The 14809-nt window shown below is 37.9% G+C and overlaps 1 pseudogene; it reads left to right on the top strand.

Annotated features, from left to right (window-relative positions):
• Positions 1-7674: 7674 nt before the first annotated feature.
• LOC132510264 (zinc finger protein 540-like) lies at positions 7675-14441 on the top strand (annotated as a pseudogene).
• The last annotated feature ends 368 nt before the right edge of the window (positions 14442-14809 follow it).

Below are 14809 nucleotides of genomic sequence, written 5' to 3'. Positions count from 1 at the left end.
GAATTTGCCCTTGAAATCTTTTATTGTCACTTTGGTTAAATGAATAAGTATTGTTTCACAGTGACTTATGATCTTACTTGGCCACGTGTTTAAAACCTTTTGATATCTTTGAAAGACTTCCTCAAATCAAATTCTAAATGAAGTTCTTCTGATCTCTAGCTAACTTCGGGATGCTTCAGAGGGCCCCTGAACATCTCAAAGGGAAATATTAAACTAATTAGATTTATCTGGTATGTTAAATTACCTGGGAAACGTGGTGAAATGAGTAATGATAAACCTTCTTAGATTATATTGTATGGGTTGTTAATATAAATATTCTAGAAATTATATGAAGTTCCTAAAATTTGAAATGTCCTGGTATGTAGTCAGTCATAATTCTAAAATGTTGTATGTCACAGAAATAGTGAAATTTCCATGACAGTGGCATTGTAATCAGGTCTTCAACCATGTTTTGTGTTTTTTTTAATATTTATTAGTCTGCACTGGATCTTAGTTGCAGCATGTGGGATCTTCGTTGCTATGTGCAGGATCTTCACTGTGGCATGCAAGATCCTTCAGTTGCTTCATGCAGGATATTTTAGTTGTGGCATGTGGACTCTTAGTTGTGGCATGCATGTGGGATCTAGTTCCCTGACCAGGGATTGAACCCAGGCCCCCTGCATTGGGAGCATGGCATCCTAACCACTGGACCACCAGGGAAGTCACTAACCATGCTTTAAATTTTAAGTCTTTTTTCATTTATAGGCAGTTGCTGTCTTACTCTTATGCTTTTGCAAAAATGCTTATAGATGAATTGCCTTTATGCTCCAAAGCAAAATTAGACCCAGAAGTGAAAGGACTTCCACTTTTTATGAGGGCTGTTTCAACAGTGGCTTGCTTGTGTAGAAATGGGGTCCCCTTTAACTATTTATTTTATGTCCCACACTCAGTTGAGAGTCTTCTAAACTCTTACCACACTCAGCAGTATTCTGTAAGCTGACTAACTTCTTATGAAATATTGTTGCTTTCTGCACCTAATATTACTTTGGTTCAATGTAATAACCTTAACCTTGCAACTTTGCTTCCAGAACCACAGAAAGAAAACACATGACTTCATTTTGTTAACTGATTATCATCTTGCTCCCAGGAATGAATTACAAAAAGCTCCTATTGGTAATGCTGATCTAATTTGAATTACAGATGGGTCCTACTTAAAGAATGAGCAGGTACATTATGAAGTTGGATATGTAGTAATGCCCACAGTGGACATAAATGAAAGCTCTTATATACCAAAAACAAAGTCAGCAGAATAACCTCTATTAATTGCCTTAACCAGAGCTTGCCAACTAAGACCAGATAGCAATTATTTATACTGACAGTCACTATGCCTTTGGAGTAGCACATGACTTTTGAATCCTATGGAAACAATGAGATTTTTTAACCTCTTCAGGACAACCTATTTTTTTGTAATTTTTAAATTTAATTTATTTTTTTATACAGCAGGTTCTTATTGGTCATCAATTTTATACACATCAGTGGATACGTGTCTATCCCAATTGCACAATTCATCACACCACCACTCGCACCACCATGCCGCCTTCCCCGCATGGTGTCCATACGTTTGTTCTCTACATCTATGTCTCAATTTCTGCCCTGAAAACTGGTTCATCTGTACCATTTTTCTAGGTTCCACATATATGCATTAATATACGATATTTGTCTTTCTCTTTCTGACTTCCTTCACTCTGTATGACAGTCTCTATATCCATCCACGTCTCAACAAATGACCAAATTCGTTCCTTTTTATGGCTGAGTAATATTCCACTGTATATATGTACCACATCTTTATCCATTCGTCTGTCGATGGGCATTTAGGTTGCTTCCATGACCTGGCTATTGTAAATAGTGCTGCAGTGAACATTGAGGTGCATGTGTCTTTTTGAATTATGGTTTTCCCTGGGTATATGCCCAGTACTGGGATTGCTGGATCATATGGTAATTCTATTTTTAGTTTTTTAAGGAACCTCCATACTATTCTCCATAGTGGCTGTATCAATTTACATTCCCACCAACAGTGCAAGAGAGTTCCCTTTTCTTCACACCCTCTCCAGCATTTGTTGTTTGTAGATTTTCTGATGATGCCCATTCTAACTGGTGTGAGGTGATAACCTCATTGCAGTTTTGATTTGCATTTCTCTAATAATTAGTGATATTGAGCAGCTTTTCATGTGCTTCTTGGTCACCTGTATGTCTTTTTTGGAGAAAAGTCTATTTAGTTCTTCTGCCCATTTTTGGATTGGGTGGTTTGTTTTTTTAATATTGAGCTGCATGAGCTGTTTATATATTTTGGAGATTAATCCTTTGTTGATTCATTTGCAAATATTTTCTCCCATTCTGAGGGTTCTCTTTTCATCTTCTTTATGGTTTCCTTTGCTGTGCAAAAGCTTTTAAGTGTCATTAGGTCCCATTTGTTTATTTTTGTTTTTATTTCCATTACTCTAGGAGGTGGATCAAAAAAGATCTTGCTGTGATTTATGTCAGAGTGTTCTTCCTATGTTTTCCTCTAAGTTTTATAGTGTCTGGTCTTACATTTAGGTCTCTAATCTATTTTGAGTTTATTTTTGTGTATGGTGTTAGGGAGTATTCTAATTTCATTCTTTTACATGTAGCTGTCCAGTTTTCCCAGCACCACTTATTGAAGAGGCTGTCTTTTTTCCACTGTATATTCTTGCCTCCTTTATCAAAGGTAAGTGACCATATGTGCGTGGGTTTATCTCTGGGCTTTCTATCCTGTTCCATTGATCTGTATTTCTGTTTTTGTGCCAGTACCATGCTGTCTTGATTACTGTAGCTTTGTAGTATAGTCTGAAATCAGAGAGCCTGATTCCTCCAGCTCCGTTTGTCTTTCTCAAGATTGCTTTGGCTATTCGGGATCTTTTGTATTTCCATACAAATTGTGAAATTTTTTGTTCTAGTTCTGTGCCAGTGGTATGTTTGATAGGGATTGCATTGAATCTGTAGATTGCTTTGGGTAGTAGAGTCATTTTCACAGTGTTAATTCTTCCAATCCAAGAACATGGTATATCTCTGCATCTATTTGTATCATCTTTAATTTCTTTCATCAGTGTCTTATAATTTTCTGCATACAGGTCTTTTGTCTCCTTAGGTAGGTTTATTCCTAGATATTTTATTCTTTTTGTTGTAGTGGTAAATGGGAGTGTTGTCTTAATTTCACTTTCAGATTTTTCATCATTAGTGTATAGGAATGCAAGATTTCTGTGCATTAATTTTGTATCCTGCTACTTTACCAAATTCATTGATTAGTTCTAGTAGTTTTCTGGTACCACCTTTAGGATTCTCTATGTATAGTATCATGTCATCTGCAAACAGTGACAGCTTTACTTCTTTTCTGATTTGGATTCCTTTTATTTCTTCTCTGATTGCTGTGGCTAAAACTTCCAAAATTATGTTGACTAATAGTGGTGAGAGTGGACAACCTTATCCTGTTCCTGATCTTAGTGGAAATGGTTTCAGTTTTTCACCATTGAGAATGATGTTGGCTGTGGGTTTGTCATATATGGCCTTTATTATGTTGAGGAAAGTTCCCGCTATGCCTACATTCTGGAGGGTTTTTATAAATGGGTGTTGAATTTTGTCAAAAGCTTTCTCTGCATCTATTAAGATGATCATACGGTTTTTCTCCTTCAATTTGTTAATATGGTGTATCACATTGATTGATTTGCGTATATTGAAGAATCCTTGCATTCCTGGGATAAACTCAATTTGATCATGTTGTGTGATCTTTTTAATGTGCTGTTAGATTCTGTTTGCTAGTTTTTTGTTAAGGATTTTTGCATCTATGTTCATCAGTGATATTGGCCTGTAGTTTTCTTTCTTTGTGACATCTTTGTCTGGTTTTGGTATCAGAGTGATGCTGGCCTCGTACAATGAGTTTGGGAGTCTTCCTCCCTCTGCTATATTTTGGAAGAGTTTGAGAAGGATAAGTGTTAGCTCTTCTCTAAATGTTTGATATAATTCACCCGTGAAGCCCTCTGGGCCTGGGCTTTTGTGTTTTGGAAGATTTTTAATCAGAGTTTCAATTTCAGTGCTTGTGATTTGTCTGTTCATATTTTCTATTTCTTCCTGGTTCAGTCTCAGAAGGTTGTGCATTTCTAAGAATTTGTCCATTTCTTCCAGTTTGTCCATTTTTTTTGGCATATAGTTGCTTGTAGTAATCTCTCATGATCCTTTGTATTTCTGCAGTGTCAGTTGTTACTTCTCCTTTTTCATTTCGAATTCTATTGATTTGAGTCTTCTCCCATTTTTTCTTGATGAGTCTGGCTAATGGTTTATCGATGTTGTTTATCTTCTCAAAGAACCAGCTTTTAGTTTTATTGATCTTTGCTATTGTTTCCTTCATTTCTTTTACATTTATTTCTGATGTGATCTTTATGATTTCTTTCCTTCTTCTAACTTTGGGGGTTTTTTGTTCTTCTCTCTCTAGTTGCTTTAGGTGTAAGGTTAAGTTGTTTATTTGAGATGTTTCTTGTTTCTTGAGGTAGGATTGTATTGCTATAAACTTCCCTCTTAGAACTGCTTTTGCTGCATCCCATAGGTTTTGGGTCATCGTGTTTTCATTGTCATTTGTCTCTAGGTATTTTTTGATTTCCTCTTTGATTCCTTCAGTGATCTCTTTGTCATTAAGTACTGTATTGTTTAGTTTCCATGTGTTTGTATTTTTTACAGATTTTTTCCTGTAATTGATATCTAGTATCATAGCATTGTGGTCAGAAAAGATACTTGATATGATTTCAATTTTCTTAAATTTACCAAGGCTTGATTTGTGACCCAAGATATGATTTATCCTGGAGAATGTTCCATGAGCACTTGAGAAGATAGTGTATTCTGTTGTCTTTGGTTGGAATGTCCTATAATATCAATTAAGCCCATCTTATTTAATGTATCATTTAAAGCTTGTGTTTCCTTATTTATTTTCATTTTGGATGATCTGTCCATTGGTGAAAGTGGGTTGTTAAAGTCCCCTACTATGATTGTGTTCCCGTTGATTTCCCCTTTTATGGTTGTTAGTATTTGCCTTATGTATTGAGGTGCTCCTATGTTGGGTGCATAAATATTTACAATTGTTATATCTTCTTCTTGGATTGATCCCTTGATCATTATGTAGTGTCCTTTTATGTCTGTTGTAATAGTCTTTGTTTTAAAGTCTATTTTGTCTGGTATGAGAGTTGCTACTCCAGCTTTCTTTTGATTTCCATTTGCATGGAATATCTTTTTCCATCCCCTCACTTTCAGTTTGTATGTGTCCCTAGGTCTCTTGTAGACAGCATATATATGGGTCTTGTTTTTGTATCCATTCAGCCAGTATGTGTCTTTGGTTGGAGCATTTAATCTATTTACATTTAAGGTAATTATTGATATGTATGTTCCTATTACCATTTTCTTAATTGTTTTGGGTTCGTTATTGTAGGTCTTTTCCTTCTGTAATGTTTCTTGCCTAGAAAAATTCCTTTAGCATTTGTTGTAAAAGCTGGTTTGGTGGTGCTGAATTCTCTTAGCTTTTGCTTGTCTGTAAAGGTTTTAATTTCTCCATCAAATCTGAATGAGATCCTTGCTGGGTAGAGTAATCTTGGTTGTAGGTTTTTCTCCTTCATCACTTTAAATATGTCCTGCCACTCCCTTCTGGCTTGCAGAGTTTCTGCTGAAAGATCAGCTGTTAACCTTATGGGGATTCCCTTATGTGTTATTTGTTGTTTTTCCCGTGCTGCTTTTAATATTTTTTCTTTGTATTTAATTTTTGATAGTTTGATTAATATGTGTCTTGGTGTGTTTCTCCTTGGATTTATCCTGTATGGGACTCTCTGTGCTTCCTGGACTTGAATAACTATTTCCTTTCCCATATTAGGGAAGTTTTCAACTATAATCTCTTCAAATATTTTCTCAGTCCCTTTCTTTTTCTCTTTTTCTTCTGGGACCCCTATAATTCGAGTGTTGGTGCATTTAATGTTGTCCCAGAGGTCTCTGAGACTGTTCTCAATTCTCTTTATTCTTTATTCTGCTCTGCAGTAGTTATTTCCACTATTTTATCTTCCAGGTCACTTATCCTTTCTTCTGCCTCAGTTATTCTGCTATGACCCCTTCTAGAGAATTTTTAATTTCATTTATTGTGTTGTCCATCACTGTTTGTTTGCTCTTTACTTCTTCTAGGTCCTTGTGAAACGTTTCTTGTATTTTCTCCATTCTATTTAGAAGATTTTGGATCATCTTTACTATCATTATTCTGAATTCTTTTTCAGGTAGACTGCCTATTTCCTCTTCATTTGTTAGGTCTGGTGGGTTTCTGCCTTGTTCCTTCATCTGCTGTGTGTTTCTCTGTCTTCTCATTTTGCTTAACTTACTGTGTTTGGGGTCTCCTTTTTGCAGGCTGCTGGTTCGTAGTTTCCGTTGTTTTTGGTGTCTGTCCCCAGTGGCTAAAGTTGGTTCAGTGGGTTGTGTAGGCTTCCTGGTGGAGGGGACTAGTGCCTGTGTTCTGGTGGATGAGGCTGGATCTTGTCTTTCTGGTGGGCAGGTCCATTTCTGGTGGTGTGTTTTGGGGTGTGTGTGGCCTTATTATGACCATATAATTTTATCATATGATTTTATGATTTTGGGGTATGTGTGGCCTTATTATGATTTTCTCCTAATGGATGGGGTTGTGTTCCTGTCTTGCTAGTTGTTTGGCATAGGGTGTCCAGCACTGTACCTTGCTGGTCATTGAGTGGAGCTGGGTCTTGGTTTTGAGATGGAGATCTCTGGGAGATTTTTGCCATTTGATATTATGTGGAACTGGGAGGTCTCTTGTGGACCAGTGTCCTGAACTTGTCTCTCCCACCTCAGAGGCACAGCCCTGTCACCTGGCTGGAGCACCAAGAGCCTGTCATCCACACGCTCAGAATTAAAGGGAGAAAAAAGAAAGAAAGAAAGAAAGAAGAAGATAAAATAAAAAAGTTATTTAAAAAGATCAGTATTTTAAAAAAATTTTTATGTAATTAAAAAAAAGAAAGCAAGAAAGAAGAGAGCAACCAAACCAAAAAACAAATCCACCAATGATAACAACTGCTAACAATTATACTAAAAAGAAATACAAACCAAAAAAAAAGGATGGACAGAACCCTAGGATAAATGGTAAAAGCAAAGCTATACAGAGAAAATCACACACAGAAGCATACACATACACACTCACAAAATGAGGAAAAGGGAAAACAATATATATGTTGTTGCTCCCAAAGTCCACCTCCTCAATTTGGGATGATTCTTTGTCTATTCAGGTATTCCACAGATGTAGGGTACATCAAGTTGATTGTGGAGATTTAATCTGCTGCTTCTGAGGCTGCTGGGAGAAATTTCCCTTTCTGTTCTTTGTTCGCACAGCTCCTGGGGTTCAGGTTTGGATTTGGACCTGCCTCTGCGTGTAGGGCACCTGAGGGCGTCTGTTCTTTGCTCAGACAGGACGGGGTTAAAGGAGCAGCTGATTCGGGGACTCTGGCTCACTCAGGCCATGGAGAGGGAGGGGTACGGAGAGCAGGGCAAGCCTGCGGCGGCAGAGGCAGACATTACGTTGCAGCAGCCTGAGGCGTGCCGTGTGTTCTTCCGGGGAAGTTGTCTCTGGATCACGGGACCCTGGCAGTGGCGGGCTGCATGGGCTCCCCAGAAGGTGGGTGTGGATAGTGACCTGTGCTCGCACACAGGCTTCTTGGTGGCGGCAGCAGCAGTCTTAGCGTCTCATGCCCGTCTCTGGTGTCTGCACTGATAGCTGCGCCTCGCGCCAGTCTCTGGAGCTCCTTTAAGTGGCGCTCTTAATCCCCTCTTCTTTTGCAACAGGAAACAAAGAGTCAAGAAAAAGTCTCTTGCCTCTTCGGCAGCTCCAGACTTTTTCCCAGACTCCCTCCCGGTTAGCTGTGGCGCACTAGCCCCTTCAGGCTGTGTTCACACAGCCAACACCAGTCCTCTCCCTGGGATACCCCTGAAGCCAGAGCCTCAGGTCCCAGCCCCAACCCATTCCGGCGGGTGAGCAGAGAAGCCTCTCGGGCTGGTGAGTGCTGGTCGGCACTGATCCTCTGTGCAGGAATCTCTCCACTTTGCCCTCCGCACCCCTGTTGCTCTGCTATTCTCTGTGGCTCTGAAGCTTCCCCCTTCCCCCACCCGCAGTCTCTGCCCACGAAGGGGCTTCCTAACGTGTGGAAACCTTTCCTCCTTCACAGCTCCCTCCCACTGGTGCAGGTCCCGTCCCTATTCTTTTGTCTCTGTTTTTTCTTTTTTCTTTTGCCCTACCCATGTATGTGGGGAGTTTCTTGCCTTTTGGGCAGTCTGAGGTCTTCTGCCAGCGTTCAGTAGGTGTTCTGTAGGAATTGTTCCACATGTAGATGTATTTCTGATGTATTTGTATTTCTTGCCTTTTGGGCAGTCTGAGGTCTTCTGCCAGCGTTCAGTAGGTGTTCTGTAGGAATTGTTCCACATGTAGATGTATTTCTGATGTATTTGTGGGGAGGAAGATGATGTCCATGTCTTACTCTTCTGCCATCTTGAAGCTCCTCCTCTTGTTATTATTCTAATTGGCCTTACATTACATTTCTTAATGAACTAACATCTTTATGATGTTTAGTCTTCCAATTGTTTACCTAAAACAATATGTCAGCCAGTTATTTTACCAGCAAAATGGGTTTATTTGGGAACAGCAAAGAATTGCGATTAAGGACATGCAATCTATGGCAAACCACAGGCAAGTCCAAAGGAGAGAGTTTTTTTGTTTTGTTTTGTTTTATAGAGGAGAAGAGGGAGTGGGAGTGGCTATTACGAAGAGTTCATTGGAGGGAACCAGGAGTTTGAAGTGAGTGGCATTTTATTGGCTGAGTTGTGACAGTCGCTCACTGGCTGGGCTGTTGCCAGGAAAGGAAAAATTCTTCCTCCTACGTGGTAGTAAAGTAATATCCTTCTTCCTGTTGGAGATGCAAAGTACCTCTCTTCCTATTGGGTATGCAATTATCATGAGTGGTTGGTTTTAAGAACTCCGCCTCCTGGCCTCCCAACTCCTTTTTAAATTAGTTTGTTTGTTAATTTTCACATTTTCCCCTTTTGATCATGATCTTTCTCTGACATCTGAAACTAACACAGCATTGTAAATCAACTGTACTTCAGTTAAAAAAATAAAAGATCTTTCTCTGAAAGCATTGCTGATCAAGAGTCAGGTTTTTCCCGGTTCAGCAGCCTTTTCTCCCTCAGTGCTAGGAAGGACCTTTCCTGGGTGTCCTCACACTGGATGGAAAGTGCACAGATTGGAAATCTGTTGAGATTTGAGTAACAAACACATTTGAGTAACAAGGAGTATATTTACAAATTTTTTTTAAGTGTCTACTTAGGAGTGGAATTTGGTGACACTGGATATATATGTTGAACTGTGATACTTTCAATTTTCCTAAGCAGCTTTGCTAGCGTGCATTCCCACTATTAGTGTATAAGAGAATTCTTCTTGTTATGCAACCTTAAAGGCATTTGATATTGTTTCTCTCCCATCTTTTCATTTTAGCCATTCTGTTGAGTAGTTGGTAGCATTGTGTTTTAATTCGCATTTCCCTGAAGATTGCAGTACTGCTTTATTTTTGTTGACTATTTGGATACCCTCTTTTAAGAAATGCCCATTGAAGTCTTCCACACAGTGTTCTATTTGGCTGGCTGGGGTTTTTCTTACTGGTTTTTAGGAGTTGATTTTTATTCTGGATACAACTTGAGATATATCTGTATCTATATAGCTAAATATCTATGTATAGCTATCCCTATCTATGTATACCTATATCTCCACACATTAATCTACCCATCACCCATTAATCTTTGAAATCTTCCTTGCTTTTATGGTACAGGAAATCCTGGACTCAACTCATACCTTCTCTGCTTCAGATCAGAAATCCACAAGTACTCCAAAGAAACTAGGGTTGGGGTGTATGTGTGTATTTCATATATAATATCTTGCATATGATGGCTTACCTTTTACTTTCTTATTGATGACTTTGAACAGTAGTTCTTAATTTAGAAAAGCAGAAAATGTGCTTTTTGTTCCTTTTGAACTATCAACTTTCCAAGTACAGTTATTTAAGTAGCCACCTTGCTGACATTGGAAATGCTCTTTCACATATATATATATATATATATATATATATATATATATTCATTGATAAAATGCATTTCAATGAATGATCATCCGTCTCCCTCCCTCACTCTTGCTCTCTCCTGTTGTCTCACTGTTAGCCTGGGTTGCTTCTTAAGCTGTTTCCTATGTTATTTTGACATCACTCACTAATCTGTGCAATCTTCCTTACTTTTTGGCACGGGAAATCATGGACACACATACCTTCCTTGCTTTAGATTAGGAATCTGCAAATTCTCCAAAGAGCTCAGGTTGATATTAGTAGGGAATAATACTTAAAGACCACAGTTTGGATGATAGGAATGTGCATTACTGTTACCTTTCCTAGGGAATAACTCGTTGACAGGCTTCTCTGTTCCTTCAAGAGAAGTTGGTCTATTTACATTTTATTTTTTTATTTTGTTTTTTTGTGGTACGCGGGTCTCTTACCGCTGTAGCCTCTCCCATTGTGGAGCACAGGCTCTGGACTTGCAGGCTCAGCAGCCATGGCTCACGGGCCTAGCTGCTCCGCGGCATGTGGGATCTTCCTGAACCAGGGCACGAACCCATGTCCCCTGCATCGGCAGGCGGACTCTCAACCACTGCGCCACCAGGGAAGCCCAACACTTTATCTTTTTTAGAGTTGGTTTTGATCAGTTCTTTTCCTAAAAATAAAAAACTATTTCACATATAGATTAAAATTTATTTACAAAATAATCTTGCATAATTAAAAATATATATTCTTTTAGACATTTCCCCTTTGTCATTTAAAAGTTTTCTCTTCCTCTTTTTTCTTTATTAGGTAGGCCAAGAATTTATTTCTCTTACTGATTTGTTTTTAAGAATGAGCTATTTTATTTGTTTACCCCATCTTTTTGTATTTTTTGACTGATTACATTTTGTCTTTATTCCTTTCTTTTGCTTTACTTCAGCTTACATTCCTTTTTTATCTTTTTGTACAGTGCTTAGTTCAGTCTTATATTTAGGTTAATATAACCATTTAAGTCTTTGACTTTTTTTCTGAGCACTAAATTGGTATGCCATCCATTCTGATGTTATTTTTGTCATCAAAATTTTCTAGAAAGTCTGATATTTTAATTGTTTTTAATATTTATTTATTTAGGCTGTGCCGGGTCTTAGTTGTGGCACACAGGATCTTTGCTGCAGCATGCAAACTCTTAGTTGTGGCATGCATGCAGGTTCTAGTTCCCCAGCCAGGGATCGAACCCAGGCCCCCTGCGTTGGGAGCACAGAGTCTTACCCACTGGACCACCAGGGAAGTCCCTGATATTTTAATTTGTATTTCCTCATTGAAACAACAGTGGCTTAGTTAAGTACATTGTTTACAAATAGAAAAGCTTTTAATTTTTTGCTGTTATTATTTAAATTTTTATTGTGTTATATTCAGAGATTGTTTTGTTTTCAAACACCCTCCTTTTTAATTTTTTTTAGTTTTTTATTTTATTTTTTTGGTGGTACGCGGGCCTCTCACTGTTGTGGCCTCTCCCGTTGTGAAGCACAGGCTCTGGACGTGCAGGCTCAGCAGCCATGGCTGACGGGCCCAGCCGCTCGGCAGCATGTGGGATCTTCCCGGACCGGGGCACGAACCCGTGTCCCCTGCATCGGCAGGCGGACTCTCAACCACTGTGCCACCAGGGAAGCCCCCTCCCTCCATTTTTATACTTATATTGTAATCACAGAAAATTTCTTCTCCATTCATTTCAAATTGAACCTTACATCCACTATTTAGATTTTTCGTAGGCTCTTCTTTTATCTAGATTGCCACCCTCCAGGTTTTATCCCAAATATCCTTTTTAATAGATTCCCTGACACTCCTAGTTTCCCCAGACAATTTCCTCATACCATTCACTTACTCTGCTCTCTCCAAAATTATGGTCTCCTTGTTCAGTTTTTAAATAACTGTTCAATATGATACATAACTGCTATAATATCTAAAAATCATTCAGATACTTTTCCATAAAGAATAAGAATGGTTGTTTCTAGATGTAAGGGGATAGAAGGGAAATCTGTGAAATGTTATGAAGTAAGCAGACTGAGCATCTAGAAGGGTTGAATAATAGTGAAACTCAACTGAATATATGTTAATTATACACATCTCTATGCACAGCAGGGAATGAACAATATTGGTGGAGACATCTCTGTTTGATTGGATAACTGCTTAAAGAATTATTAGGTAAAACAAGGACCTTTTTCCTTTTACACATTTGGCTGAGCTACCTTGAATTTCCTTTAGTTCCTATATATATATAGGAAGTAAAGCAGGAAAAAGTGCACTTAATCACTGCAGTAAGGTATGAGAGATTAGAGGTAGGGAGAAATGTCTTTTGAATGTTGTGAAATTATTTAAGTGATTATTATGATATTCAACTGCATTACAGTGACTTTGTAATATTCTCATCTAGTATCATAGTTTGACAGTTATTTTATTCTAAAGTTAATCATTTAACACCTGCTATGTCCCAGTCAATTTATTTATTTTGAATGAAATAGGAATTATATCTTCCTTTGGGATGGTTTGGGAATCAGAAACAGCAAAGCAAAGCGAAAATTTATGTATATGTGTTGAAAACTGTGACATGAAGAAAAGAATCATGATGTTGTGATTGAGAATAAACATGGATCTACTTATAGTCAGCAGGGCAAGCATTTCTTTGCAAGAAATATTTAACCTAAAATGAAAGGATGAATAGTCAGCCTTTCATTGAGCCCAGGAGAGGTGATTCTTAGGAGATGAAATAGCCTGTAAAAAGCTGTATGAAATGGAAAGGTTGTGGGCATAATCTAGGAGCTGAACAGTAGCAAGTGTCCTAAGAGAGTAAAGAGGACAATTTCTTCCAGAGAAGTCTTTAGGTAAGCAAAGGCCATATTATAGTCTATGGTAACATGTTTGGATTTTATTTTAAGAGTAAAGGAAATGATTAATATTATTAAATGGGAACTCCTAAACTTTGATTTATATTGGAATCATCTTGTGAAGCTATTAAACATGTAGATGCCCAATTACTCCTTTAGATTTGATTCACCTTGGTCTGGGGTGGTACCCAAATAGCTGTACTTGTAAGAAGCTCTCCAGATTATTCTGATTGACAGCTAAATTTCAAATCACCACAATCTTACATAATCTCTCATTATTCTCTCAGCTCATATTGTTTTGATTTAAAACTACCTAATTATATTGAAAGTTCTTTAAGCCATTTATTTCTTTTCAAGAATTGTTTTCATTTTGTATCCTATTTTTAAGATAGAAACTGTATGTTTTGCTGGCTGCTAGAAAGTTATCTTTGTTTGCTTTTTTGTTTTCTTTTAGGTTTACTCTCCAGGTATAAGACCAAGAAGTTATCTCCAGAGGACATTTATGAAATCAGTTTATCCTGATGGAAGATAATAGGAGGAAGTAAAACTCCTTGTCTTAAAGGATCTATTTTGAGAAATGAGTGGCAGAGCAAAAGTGAGTTTGAGGGTCAACAGGGACCTCGAGATAGATATTTCAGTCAAATGAAAATCATCTATAACATGCCAACATGTAGAAAACATTCATCTTTTACTCTGAATCAGAGAATTCATAATAGTCAGAAACTTTATGAATATAGGGAATGTGGAAAACCCTTTAGTTGTGGCTCAAATTTTGTTCAACATGAGGAAATTCATTCTGGTGATAAACTTTTGATTGTAAAGAATGTGGGAATACCTTTAATAGTGTCTATCGGGAGTTCCCTAGCTGTCCAGTAGTTAGGACTCGGTGCTTTCACTGCCGTCGGCCCAGGTTCAATCCCTGGTCAGGGAACTAGGATCCCGCAAGCCACGCAGTGTGGCCAAAAAAAAAAAAAAAAAAAAATTGTCTAAGTGTACATCAGAAAATTCATACTGGTGAGAAACTATGAATGTAATGTATATGGGAAGGTCTTTAGTTGTAGCTATCAGCTTATTCTGCATCAGAGATTTCATACTGGTGAGAAACCCTATGAATGTCAAGATTGTGGAAAAGCTTTTCTACTTGTTTTTTTCCTTACACAGCATCAGAAAATTCATACAGGCAAGAAACCCTGTGAATGTAAGGAATGTGGGAAAACTTTTAGTGCATGTGGTCAACTTACCTGTCAGCAGAAAATTCATACAGTCAAGAAGCCCTGTGAATGTTAAGGAATGTGGGAAGGCCTTTAGACTTGATTTTTACCTCATTGAACACAGAAGAATACATACAGGTAAGAAACCTTATGAATGTAAGCAATATGAAAAAACCTTTAGTGTGTGTGAACAGTTTAATTGACATAAAACAGTTCATACTGGTATAAAACCTTTCGACTGTAAGGTATGTGGGAAGGCTTTTAGTTGTAATGGCAACCTTAGAGTACATCATAGAATGCATACCGGTAAGAAATCATATGAATGTAAGGAATGTGGGAAGACTTGTGGGAGTATATTCTCAAGCTAGTGTACATAAGAAAATTCATACTGATGTGAAACCCTACAGATGTATAGAATGCGGGAAGGCCTTTAAATTTAGTTTCTATTTTACTGAGCATCAGATAATTCACACTGGTGAAAAGCCCTATGAATGTAAAGAACGTGGAAAGGCCTTTATTCATAGAACAGATCTAAAAGAACATCTGAGAATTCATTCTGGTTTAAAACTCT

Source organism: Lagenorhynchus albirostris, chromosome 19, assembly GCF_949774975.1.
Source record: "Lagenorhynchus albirostris chromosome 19, mLagAlb1.1, whole genome shotgun sequence".
NCBI lineage: Eukaryota > Metazoa > Chordata > Mammalia > Artiodactyla > Delphinidae > Lagenorhynchus > Lagenorhynchus albirostris.
This window is presented reverse-complemented; position numbering and strand designations above follow the sequence as displayed.